Genomic DNA, 12,998 nt, shown 5'->3' with positions numbered 1-12,998 from the left:
ACTGTGTTCCTTACGTTATGGATGATGTATCCTGGCTGAACAGATTTTAGATTCATATAGAAATACTCAGTGACTCAGACATGGTAGGTCTATTCCGGTGTGTGGGTGTTCACAGAACAATTACATAAGTGTCAGGATAGCGAAGCACTTTTGATGTTTGAGGCAGCTTCCCCGAGTTCTTTTCACAGCCCAAAATGTTCTAATTGTTGTTCTCTTGTATTTAATGCACATAATTGATGAGCATTAAATTAAATCAGTTTTGGGGTATTTTAAAAAGTGTAATTTGTTAGTGCAAGATATTGGAGCAGTTTTACTCTTGAGCAAAATAGAAATTGTCACAGTTGCAGTCAGGAGTGTATCTGTGGGAACTGCCTTAAAACAGAAAAAGATGGTGAACATTGTTATTCCAAAGTTCTGAAATTTTCTACAGTCCAGAGCTTACGGGTAAAATAGGCCAATTTTAATTCAAGGAGTCAAAGACAAAGGACTAGTCTAAGGGAGGCAGTGTTGCCTAGTGGGTTCTGTGCCTAGGGGTTGCTCTATTGTATGCTGGTTGGTTATGGCCCTTAATGGGCCATTGGCCAGCTAGGGATCACCAGAGTAGAGTAGTGCTCTGCCCAGGCCTTCAACATGCTCCCTTATGCTAGGAGTGTGATGCAGGAACCGCTATGCCCTGTGCCAGTTCACACTACCTGGGGAGTCCTCCACGGCAGGAAAATCCCTGATGCCGTGATCCAGCTGTTTTCCAGTCCCTTTGTGCTGGTCAATAATTTCAGCTTGTCCCGTGTGCTGTGCTCCCGTCATGCAGGCATCTGTGAGTTCCTCAGAGCCACACATCTCACCACTGTCCCACTGAAACAGGAAGACAGTTGATAAAAGGCAGGGAAATAGTGGGGCAAAGCAAAGAATATCTGGTGGTTCCATCCCTTTGCTGTCTTTTGCATTCCGTTCTGCCCTCCCAGTTTAAGCCACTGCGTGTCTGGTGTTCGGAATCCTTCCCGCATTTTCAACCATCACTTAGGACATGAACAAGGCTCCACCATCCCGTCTCAGCATGCTGGTGGCTGGAATGGCTACTTCGTTGTATTTCTATAACTTAAACTTTTTTTTTTTTTTTTTTTTTTTTAACAAGGTGAGGTTGTTGGCCTCTAACCTGGAGGATCAGTGAACTGCTTTTTGTCTGGTCCCTACCCTTTGTCCCTGTCCAAATTGGGTGGCTCTACTGGAAGTTAGAGCAGCCACCAACATAGCTCTCAGGATCATAGGAATGCCTTCCCATTATGTCAAGGCACAGTCCACAAGTAAGGGCTTCTGGTATTAAAATGCAAAAATACAAGCTAGTGCATAAATATTCTTTCTGGGTAAATACCACATCTTTCAAATCTTTGTGTATTCAGGTATCAATAAACACTCTATACATACATAACTATTACTGGCCTCCTGCATTCTGCTTCTACCTAGGTTAATCCCCATTCCTTAAGAAACAGATCTGAAATTGTCCTAAGTGAAAGCAGATCTCATGTTGGAAATCCTCACAGCATCTCTCTCCAGGGCATTGACCCAACATTACTGACTGATGATTTTCAATGACTGAACACTAGATGCAAGAGAGGAAAACAATTTTATAAGGAGGCATATTGCAGACTGGAAGTAATGGTCGGTCAGTTTTGCCATCAAAACAACCAAACAGATACATACGCACCAAAGCCATGGCTGCATTCAAACTACTCACCCTCAGCACTACCTTTCACCTTTAACATGACACAAGCTACATGCTGCACTGCCAAACAGTACACATTAATAAATCCATAACTCAATGCCTGAACTTCATCTTCCCTCTCCGCCTCTGCTGGCACCTGAGGTCCAGGTCCAGGTTCCCCACTGGCCACGTGATTCGTAGGTTCCATGGTGGGTCTAGTTGTAAGCAACTGATCCAGATCCTTGACAAAGGGACAAGTTGTCCACCAGTTGCCAGGAACCTTATTCTAGTCTTTCACCTGATTGTAGGAAACCTTCATTGACTATACTGTCTCCTGACACTGCATGACAGTGCTGGATCCTGCTGTCAGCAAGGCCCTCAGAGATTCACTGCTGCACTTTGTGATTGTCAAATCACCCTGAATGCACTCCTCACTCTAGAGACTCAGCAGAGTCTTCATCTCCCCATGTACTGTCTCAGTTTCTTCATAGTTGAGATACAGTTGATGGGCAGCTCACAGCTCTCTGGACAATGGTGCGTATCCAGGTGCGCATGAGTGATATGTCCAGCAAAACAAGTTACAGTAATTTTAAATGTGCCTATGGCTTCTGGATGGCCAGATAAGGCCCTGGGGATACTTTTTTGCATAAGGGATGAGCTCCCAGCTGTCATTCACAAAGAGTGGCATCTACAACATAATCTGTGAGATCTAGTAATGAAAGGAGGGAGGACTGAATTTATCGACTGCAGTGGCGCGGCTGGGGGTTCTCATCCACCTAGCAAATTAACTGTGTGCCTAACTACATACAGAGAGCACACAGAGTACTAGGCCTTTAGCAGTGCACAGTTAGGAATTCAATTATTAACCCTGTGTCCTCTGAGTACAAACCTAGTTGTTAGCCAAGTGTGTGTCTAATTAATTAGTAGGAGCTATTTTAACATAGAACTTCTGACACCATCTTGTGGTTCACTGGTGAGTATGTAACATCAGCTAAGACTCCTTTAGGCATCAGCAGTATAGGTGCAAGTAGCTGTAAGACAGTCTAAGTTAGTGCAGGAGTAGGGTCTAATTTACACTTCACCTCAGAATCTGGCACTCTAAGTTTTGGATCTCCAGTCAGTGTAATTTTTCAATCCAGTCCCTAAACACTACCAACTGCTGGAGATCTGCAGTGCAAATCTATGGTATTGTATCTCCCACAGACAAGTAAGGTGAGGGGATTCATTGTTCTGATGTGTGCAGGAGGAATTACTTAAATCCAATGAGCAAAAACAAAGAAACTTTCAGTGCCACATTTTTCCCTGTTCCTTCCCAGCATTTGCGTAACCGTAAAGTAAATAAAGGAACTATGTCTTCCTAACAAGTTCTCAGTAGGCGTGTACTCTCCACAATATCTAAATCAGTGCTATAAACTGTCACCTGTATTATTACATATATTTATACAGAGAAGTTTAGAGAGAAATAAGCACAAGATCTGACATACCCAGGAGCTCTGTATCCTCACTTATAAAATCAGTCTCTTGTAGCTTCAGAGATAGGCTAATTATTTAAAAATAACTGGCTTGACTCCAGAGACTCATTAATAACACATACAATGCCTCCACTGCATCAGGTGTGTAAGAAGTATGGTGCACATGCTAGCGAGGTTACTTGTTCAGCCTACATCAGTCTTTGCATGAGCTTCTAAACACAAGCAGCTAGGACAACTGCAGAAGCTGTACAACAAGAAATCTCTCTTACTGAAGGTTTTTGTTACCTGCCCTTTCCCCCCCAAGACTTACAAGTCTAAATTTATGAATATGACATTATTTTATCATTAAGTCTAAGAGAGGAAATAGAAATCTGATCCCACTCTGCTAGTAAGACCTGGTAGTCAGATGCTGGTCTGTTTTGAGGAAGCATAGTTTGATGCAATCTATCTGATGCTTTTTGGATCATCTGGATAACATGATCTGGATAACATGACCAGCTTTCTCAGGCCCAGGATCTGAAGTGGAGATTCAGAATGGAACAATTTGTATTCTAATTTTACTAGGTGTGTCTATGTAAATTGACTTGGGTCTGGATTGATAAGCATTGTTTGTAAATGTGTTACTTAATAAATAACAACCATAATAATAAAATAGTAAAATAATAATAAAATAGTAAAATAATAATAAAAGTAGTAGCTTTTATATCCCCATAGCACCTAGTTATATGAATCCCATTTTCAAGCATGAAGCTTCACCACATCCCTGTATTATACCAGTTTTTCAAATGGGTAAACTGAGGCATGGATCAGGTAAGTACCATACAGAGCAAGTCAGTGTCAATGTCAGGAATAGGAGCCAGGAGTGTTAATTGACTGTTTCCTACTCCAGCCAAAGTCCACATTACCTCCCAGCTGAGTCACTACAAAAATATATTCTATATTACCAACAGAAGAAAATCAGGTAAAGTCAGAAAGAAATGAATCCAACAGCTCGGTTACTCACAAGCTCTATATATTCACTCCAGTTCAGTTCTGGTGCTTAAAACTGAGTGGGTACCCTGGTCACCCAACAAGTGGATGGCAGTACACTGCCTTTAAAAAGAAGAAAAGGAAAATGAGCTTCTGACCTTTGGTGAGAGGCCAAGAAATGGAGGGCTGGGTGGGGTGAATAGGAGACACAAGACTGACTACTCATTGGGCATGTCCATTCAATGCGGTGTCACTGAACTCAGACTGTGGTTAGGCTGGAGCATGGGAAGTGACAAAAGACCAAGGAGGAAGTGGAGATTGTGGGCCCTGAGGTAACAGCCTGACATGAACTCAGTCAGGCTCTGCATCTGAGCACAGTCTGTCCTCCTCGTCAGATGTTCCAGATTTGATTTCTGTTACTGAGATGAGAAGAAAAAAGCCTTTACAAGTATTTTCCCAAACAGGAACCATTTTACTTAGTTCTTTGTCATCTGCATATAGGAAAGACAGACTCTGGCACTGCCGGGTTGTTGTTTTGATTTTACCTCTGCCTATGTGTGAGAGGTCACTTTGCAGGAGGGAGACAAACATGCTCACAGGGGGGCAGACTGGTCTCCAACACTAAAGAGTGGCAGTGTTGAATTAATTGATGTGGCAAGAGCTAGACCTACACCCAGCTCTTGCAGTTCTGGGATGGCTGCACCTTTGTGGAACAGCTGCAGCATAGGTGCCTCCCCTCAGTCGCTACAAGCAACACGCTTTTAAAGGCATTCTGCTTGCAGGAGCCTCTCGTGCCTCTCTTCCCCAATCCCAGGGTGACTCAGTTTCATCAAAGACACAGTTTCAAGACCTTAATTTCATATGTCAAAGGAGAGTCTCTCTAAGAATGAAACTCAGCACAAGGCCTCTGCAACATGTCAGTCCCATCTATGTCTTTGTCCGAGGGCTTGAGTGGCACTGAAGTGGCACCTAGGTCTTGCGCTGGCCCTCTTCATGGGGATGAATTTCACCCTCAGAGAATTAAGAAGGGGGTGGAGGGTTTTAACTGAAAACACCCAAAGATCACACAGAAAAAATTAAAGTTTTGCTCTACAAGAAATACCATTTGTAAGTAATAAAACATGGTTAAACAGGTTATCTCCACTCCCCCGCAATTAATGACTTAGATGAGGATGATAATATTCAGCCTGATCATCTGTTTTTTAACAGGATATTTATCTCAAGCTTTCAAGAGTGTCATTATTTTTGAGGGGGAAAAAATCACAAGCAGGAAGTCAGCAACTATCATAGGATGTTGATGTCGTAGCAGAGGGCTCAGAGTGTCTCTCTGAAAGTTAACAATCCATTTAGGTTTTAGAGAAGCTGAAAATATAATGAGGCAGAGCCCCAGCTTCTGTAAATCAATGTAATTCCATTGTGGCCAGCGGAGCTGTGCTGAGGATTTGGCCCATTGTTTGCAACTACCGAAAAAAATCGCCTTATTTAAACTCCAGATCTGAATAAAAGACTATGAACATATGAAAGTTTTTTGGTTCCAATGTGGGCTCTGGCTCAGTATTATTAGCTTCAGTGAGCTTCACTCCATTGATTTAAAGCACCTGTGCTTCTAAAAAGTTAGGACATTATCAATTTTTTATCACTTGCTTGCACAGGAAGCACAGCTGAGCTTAATATTATTTATCCAGCTGGCCACATTGACTTTAACGTAGAAGATCAAAGTGGCTGGGTTAGAGATTGTGTAACATCTACGCATAAGGACTGTCATGGGTAAAACTTACTAAAGCCCAAAACTTTATGATCATTTTGCATGAGTGCTCAGCATCATGAATCATACAGTAAAACCCGTTCTCATAATGGGATTGGAGACAATAGTACCTTTAAATATATATCTTGATATATATTTAAACACCTTCTAAAATGTAACAGTACACAGACCCCTAAAGATATGCTTGAAATTTAGCTTTATCCCAATAAGTGAATCAATACAAGAAAGCAATGTGAAGATTGTTTAAGATGTGCTTTGCTGTTGTGCCTGTTTGCGGCTGTTAAGGAAAGGAAGCCAGTTGATTCCCCCCCACCCCCCCATGGCAATATTTTGGGAGGTGAGGAGCGCCCTAGCTTGGGGCTTATGACACCAGGGATCATTTAGCTGCTCCACTTCAGACTCCCCGTGTGGCCCTGGGCAAGTCTCACAAAAGGGTTTCAGGTGTTGTGACGCTCAGCATAGTAGTGCCTAACTTTTAGTGGCCTAGAAAAATCACAAGAATCATAGAATCATAGAATCATAGAATATCAGGGTTGGAAGGGACCCCAGAAGGTCATCTAGTCCAACCCCCTGCTCAAAGCAGGACCAATTCCCAGTTAAATCATCCCAGCCAGGGCTTTGTCAAGCCTGACCTTAAAAACCTCTAAGGAAGGAGATTCTACCACCTCCCTAGGTAACGCATTCCAGTGTTTCACCACCCTCTTAGTGAAAAAGTTTTTCCTAATATCCAATCTAAACCTCCCCCACTGCAACTTGAGACCATTACTCCTCGTTCTGTCATCTGCTACCATTGAGAACAGTCTAGAGCCATCCTCTTTGGAACCCCCTTTCAGGTAGTTGAAAGCAGCTATCAAATCCCCCCTCATTCTTCTCTTCTGCAGGCTAAACAATCCCAGCTCCCTCAGCCTCTCCTCATAACTCATGTGTTCCAGTCCCCTAATCATTTTTGTTGCCCTTCGCTGGACTCTCTCCAATTTATCCACATCCTTCTTGAAGTGTGGGGCCCAAAACTGGACACAATACTCCAGATGAGGCCTCACCAATGTCGAATAGAGGGGAACGATCACGTCCCTCGATCTGCTCGCTATGCCCCTACTTATACATCCCAAAATGCCATTGGCCTTCTTGGCAACAAGGGCACACTGCTGACTCATATCTAGCTTCTCGTCCACTGTCACCCCTAGGTCCTTTTCTGCAGAACTGCTGCCTAGCCATTCAGTCCCTAGTCTGTAGCTGTGCATTGGGTTCTTCCGTCCTAAGTGCAGGACCCTGCACTTATCCTTATTGAACCTCATCAGATTCCTTTTGGCCCAATCTTCCAATTGGTCTAGGTCCTTCTGTATCCTATCCCTCCCCTCCAGCGTATCTACCACTCCTCCCAGTTTAGTATCATCCGCAAATTTGCTGAGAGTGCAATCCACACCATCCTCCAGATCATTTATGAAGATATTGAATAAAACCGGCCCCAGGACCGACCCTTGGGGCACTCCACTTGATACCGGCTGCCAACTAGACATGGAGCCATTGATCACTACCCGTTGAGCCCGACAATTTAGCCAGCTTTCTACCCACCTTATAGTGCATTCATCCAGCCCATACTTCCTTAACTTGCTGACAAGAATACTATGGGAGACCGTGTCAAAAGCTTTGCTAAAGTCAAGAAACAATACATCCACTGCTTTCCCTTCATCCACAGAACCAGTAATCTCATCATAAAAGGCGATTAGATTAGTCAGGCATGACCTTCCCTTGGTGAATCCATGCTGGCTGTTCCTGATCACTTTCCTCTCATGCAAGTGCTTCAGGATTGATTCTTTGAGGACCTGCTCCATGATTTTTCCAGGGACTGAGGTGAGGCTGACTGGCCTGTAGTTCCCAGGATCTTCCTTCTTCCCTTTTTTAAAGATTGGCACTACATTAGCCTTTTTCCAGTCATCCGGGACTTCCCCGGTTCGCCACGAGTTTTCAAAGATAATGGCCAGTGGCTCTGCAATCACAGCCGCCAATTCCTTCAGCACTCTCGGATGCAACTCGTCCGGCCCCATGGACTTGTGCACGTCCAGCTTTTCTAAATAGTCCCTAACCGCCTCTATCTCCACAGAGGGCTGGCCATCTCTTCCGCATTTTGTGATGCCCAGCGCAGCAGTCTGGGAGCTGACCTTGTTAGTGAAAACAGAGGCAAAAAAAGCATTGAGTACATTAGCTTTTTCCACATCCTCTGTCACTAGGTTGCCTCCCTCATTCAGTAAGGGGCCCACACATTCCTTGGCTTTCTTCTTGTTGCCAACATACCTGAAGAAACCCTTCTTGTTACTCTTGACATCTCTGGCTAGCTGCAGCTCCAGGTGCGATTTGGCCCTCCTGATAACATTCCTACATGCCCGAGCAATATTTTTATACTCTTCCCTGGTCATATGTCCAACCTTCCACTTCTTGTAAGCTTCTTTTTTATGTTTAAGATCCGCTAGGATTTCACCATTAAGCCAAGTTGGTCGCCTGCCATATTTACTATTCTTTCGACTCATCGGGATGGTTTGTCCCTGTAACCTCAACAGGGATTCCTTGAAATACAGCCAGCTCTCCTGGACTCCTTTCCCCTTCAAGTTAGTCCCCCAGGGGATCCTGGCCATCCGTTCCCTGAGGGAGTCGAAGTCTGCTTTCCTGAAGTCCAGGGTCCGTATCCTGCTGCTTACCTTTGTTCCCTGCGTCAGGATCCTGAACTCAACCAACTCATGGTCACTGCAAGAACAACACTGCAAGTCACAAAGCCTGAGTTGGGCACCGAGGCTCCAGATACAATGAGTGGGGAGAACTAGGCATCTAGGAATGTGATTCACAAAAGCCAGTATACTAGGTAGGGAGCCGCCTAAGCCAATGGGAGATGCTGATGACAAGGGTGTGTGTTAAGCCCCGCCCCTCTCATAGAGATAGGCACCTAAGTCCGGGCTGTAGGGAGGCGCCTAGGAACCCCTCTCCTGCAGTCAGGCAGTTTACGTGCCTAAGTCAACCAGGCATCTGCCCCTCTCCACACCAAGTAGGAGGTGGTGACCACTTTGTAACTTTTAGTCAAGTGGTTTGAGCACTTACTCACCTGGGATGTGGGAGACCCATGTTCGATATCCCCCCACCCCTGCATGAGGGGGAGCAAGGATTTGAACGGCGCCCTCCACCCCACTTTGTAGAGAGCTGTAACCTGTACCCTGAGAGCAGGATTATGCCCAAACATTTGATCAACCCAGCCGTTGGCCCCATGTTCTCATTTATGTCCTTCAAATCTGCTTCTGTACCAGTGAGGAGTTGACTGAAATTTTCTTGTAGTGGACTCCCCTGGCCCCTCCCACCCACCCCCTATGCCAGTCCCCAGGGAGTAAGGCTGCAAATTCCATCTGGGTAAATAATGCTACCAGCAGCAGTCAGGGGGAATTTGTGGTGGGGATGGTAGGCTTTCTTTAAAATAAAAACAAAATACTTTTTTAACTTGTAGCCTTCCTTCTGAGGGTGCAAAGTGCCTCTGAACGCAGCTGTTTGATAGAGTTACGGTGTTTGGATAGATCTTCTCTTCACAACCTTTCCAGGGATTTTTTTTTTATGGACTAAAAGTTTTGGGCGATAAATAAACAAACACATTTGGGGTTTCAGTTTCATGTCTCAAGGATTAAGGATGATTAAACAAAAGAGTGGCGCACACAGACATCCAGAAATGATTGTTTTTAACAAGGCCGGAACTTTGTCTGAAAACAGGATGACCTGCTGTAAGACGCCAGCAGATCCCGGAAGAGCTTTAGAAAAAACAAGCAGGGCGCCTGAATGTGCTTTTAAAATGCCTAGTAATAAAGAGGCATATAGGATAAACAGGAAAAGAACACTCGACACTGTGAACAGCCTGGAGGTGGAAAGCCTGGGAAGAGTTCTGATCTGAAAACCTGATATGGCAACTGAAAGGAAAGATTTTCTTAACACACTACAGTACAAACTGGCTGCACAAATGCAGTCTTAATGCAGCTTGGAGTGGCAGCTGCCTACTGATTTCAATGTTTTTTTGTAACGGTAACAGAATCGAGTCTGTTGGAACACCGTGTGGGGTCCATTGGCTTATTTCAGTGCAATAAGGAACACATGCAACACACTGTTCCTCAGACGTTCTTGTTAACTCCTGGAAATGTGCTGGAAATGGCCCACCTTGATTATCACTTCAAAAGGTTTTCTCTCCCCCAACCCCACTCTCCTGCTGATAATAGCTCATCTTAAGTGATCACTCTCCTTACAATGTGTACGGTAAACATCCATTTTTGCATGGTCTGTGTGTATATAAATCTCCTGACTGTATTTTTCACTTTTTGCATCCGATGAAGTGAGCTGTAGCTCACAAAAGCTTATGCTCAAATAAATTGGTTAGTCTCTAAGGTGCCACAAGTCCTTCTTTTCTTTTTGCGAATACAGACTAACACGGCTGCTACTCTGGTACCAGCTACTTCAAGTTAGTTCAAAATGAAGCTTTAAAAGACATTTTTAACTCAAAAGTGTATTGCCTTAGGATGGAGTTATTAGTGCTCTATAATTAACTTGGTACGTTCTACGTACTGATCATCCAGTGCAGCGTTGCCAGCTCTTGTGATTTTATCATAAGTCTCATGATCTTTGGTGTTTTTCTTAATGACCCAGCTCCTCAAGTCATGGAATTTCCTCAGCTTCTTAGCTGTCATCTAAAAAAGAAAGTAAATTTCTAGCCTTCATGGTTGTGGAGAAAAGCTTGAAAGTTTGAAGCAAACACATCCCAAATTCTTAAACCAGAAGAGAAAGAAAATAACCCCCAAATGTATAATTAAAAAAAAAAAAAAAAACACCTCATGATTTTTGAGGCCTGACTCAAGATTTTTGTGGTGGGCAATATTAGTATTTTCTTTGTTTGTCTACAAAGGGGTTAATCCTGGAAATTACCAAGATTCCCATTACAACCCACTTAACATCAGCGATGATGACTCATGATAGTAAGACCTATGGTCAGTAATTGTCTTCAGGATTGGGCCCTTAGGGACACAGGCCCCATGTGTCCTTTTGTTCTGTTCAGAGACAAGCACACCCTCCAAACTGATTTAATAAATAAATAAATAAATAGGATTCCTATGGGCCCAGCAGTTAATTCAGGTAGGGTTTTTTATGGCCTGGTGTTAATGTGAACAGTGGAAGAATCAACTGGGGTGAAAAACAAAGAGCAGTTTATAAAGTAAAGAAAGTTCTAATCAATATTGTGGTTTTCTATTACTATAAACACGTGGGAGCAAGAGAAAAAAAGAGATTATAGTTTATCACATCAGCAAGTTTTCAATCTATTAAAACACTTTAAATGTAAAGTGTAGTAAGATGAGGCCCTGAAACATAAATCCTGGTATCAGAGGCCCGGTATGAGACCTAAGGCCTGAGCTAAAGTAATGCTCAAGACTTTGCTCACATAAAGTAAAGTGAAGCTGTGAGCCAGAGGCAGGCCCTGCTCACAGAAGCTGGCAAGTAAAAGGCTGATGTTGCATAAACATATGCTGTTGCACAAACATATATCTAAAGTGTATTGGATACCAGAACTGTACACAAATTGTACAAGAACATTCCTATACCGTCCACATAGATAACAAGGACAGGGGCAAAAGGCTAGTATGATGGATAGAGTTGTTTTGTTTGAACCAACATGTACAAGGTGAGAGGCAGCACCTCACTACGTAGAAGGGTGGTGCATAGTTACGTAAAGGAGTTGCACCTCAATACGTCAGGAGCGTTGTGTAACTTGTTTGTACCTGTGTATAAGAATGCATCCCTGGGATGGTGTCTTTGTCCAGCCTAGGGGGCAGTGGAAAGTCCCGCCACTGACTGAGCTGAGTCCATTGCCAGGGAGCACAAATTCGTAGTATGCCCTGTAAAGTCTATGGGGAACTATCACTGTGCTTCGTTTGAGCAATAAACCTGCCCGATGTGCCTTCATACCTTACTAGAGTCTGTGGTTATTGGGGGTTCTCTCGGGGTCTGCTGTGTTAGCTATCTGCACAGAGCTGGGACAGCATACAGAGGGAACACGCACGCAGCCAACTGTTGTCATCACCGAACACAAGCAGAGCACCACACCAGTAACGTCTGACAACATAAAGTTCAAATTTATCAGATTAGCTGTTCAAATACATACACCCCTTATGCACTATGTATAAGATAAGATATCATTATAGAGATGCCCCTCTGTTAAACTCTTACAGGCCCTCAGTCACTACTCCCAATCACATCAAATTGTTTTTGTGTCACCAGGCCCCATGCTGCTTTTTAGGGAGATTCAAATTTATTGGAAGGTGTTTTTGAGCAGCATGTGCTTCAGATAATGAAAAATACAGTTACTCCCCACCCTCCTCTGTGTATTGATCAATCACTAGAGGGTTGACAAACACAGTATTGCCAACCTCAAGAGAGCAAAAATTTCAAGTCAAACCCTCAAAAGCCGTGAGATTGGCCCAAAAAGTAACGTTTCTTTAAAAAAAAAAAAGTTTTTAGTCTGTTTTTTTCTACTTCTTGACTCCTCTATATTCCTCTACCAATGTGTGTGTGATAAAAAGATTGAAAAGTCAACTTTTAATACACACAAAATGATTGCCTCTCCCTGGCTGCTCAGCTGGAGACTCCATTTAACCTCTCTTCCCCGCTCCCCCAAGACAGGGGAACTGCTGTTCATTTCCTATTACTGTCTGGACCTAGCAGAAGCACTTCTCTGCCTCCTGCTGCCCTGGGACTAATCTATCTGGGACCCCGCAGCACCACTTCCATGACTCCCTTCCTTCCTCTGACCCATGTCCCTCTCTCTGCTACAGGGCCATACATGAAGGCAGGACTCGGTGTCAGGACAGATTCATAGTTGCATAGATTCCAAGACCTGACAAGACCACTGTGATCATCTAATCTGATGTCCTGTATAACACATAGAACTCCCCCAAAATAATTTCAAGAGCAGATCTTTTAGAAAAACGTCCAATCTTAATTTTAAAATGGTCAGTGATGGAGAATCCACTCCGACCCTTTAACAGTTGCTCCAATTGTTATTTACTCTCATCATTAAAATGTATGC

General features: G+C 43.6%; 1 long non-coding RNA gene across 1 annotated transcript; it reads right to left on the bottom strand.

Annotated features, from left to right (window-relative positions):
- Window positions 1-806: 806 nt before the first annotated feature.
- Window positions 807-11,914, bottom strand: LOC140905046 (uncharacterized). The gene is made up of 3 exons (XR_012156723.1): window positions 11,879-11,914; window positions 10,487-10,608; window positions 807-852 (listed from the first exon to the last, which is right to left on the bottom strand). It is a non-coding gene; the product is annotated as an uncharacterized lncRNA (long non-coding RNA).
- Window positions 11,915-12,998: the final 1,084 nt, after the last annotated feature.

The sequence above is a fragment of the Lepidochelys kempii genome, chromosome 1, assembly GCF_965140265.1.
Source record: "Lepidochelys kempii isolate rLepKem1 chromosome 1, rLepKem1.hap2, whole genome shotgun sequence".
Taxonomy (NCBI): domain Eukaryota; kingdom Metazoa; phylum Chordata; order Testudines; family Cheloniidae; genus Lepidochelys; species Lepidochelys kempii.
This window is presented reverse-complemented; position numbering and strand designations above follow the sequence as displayed.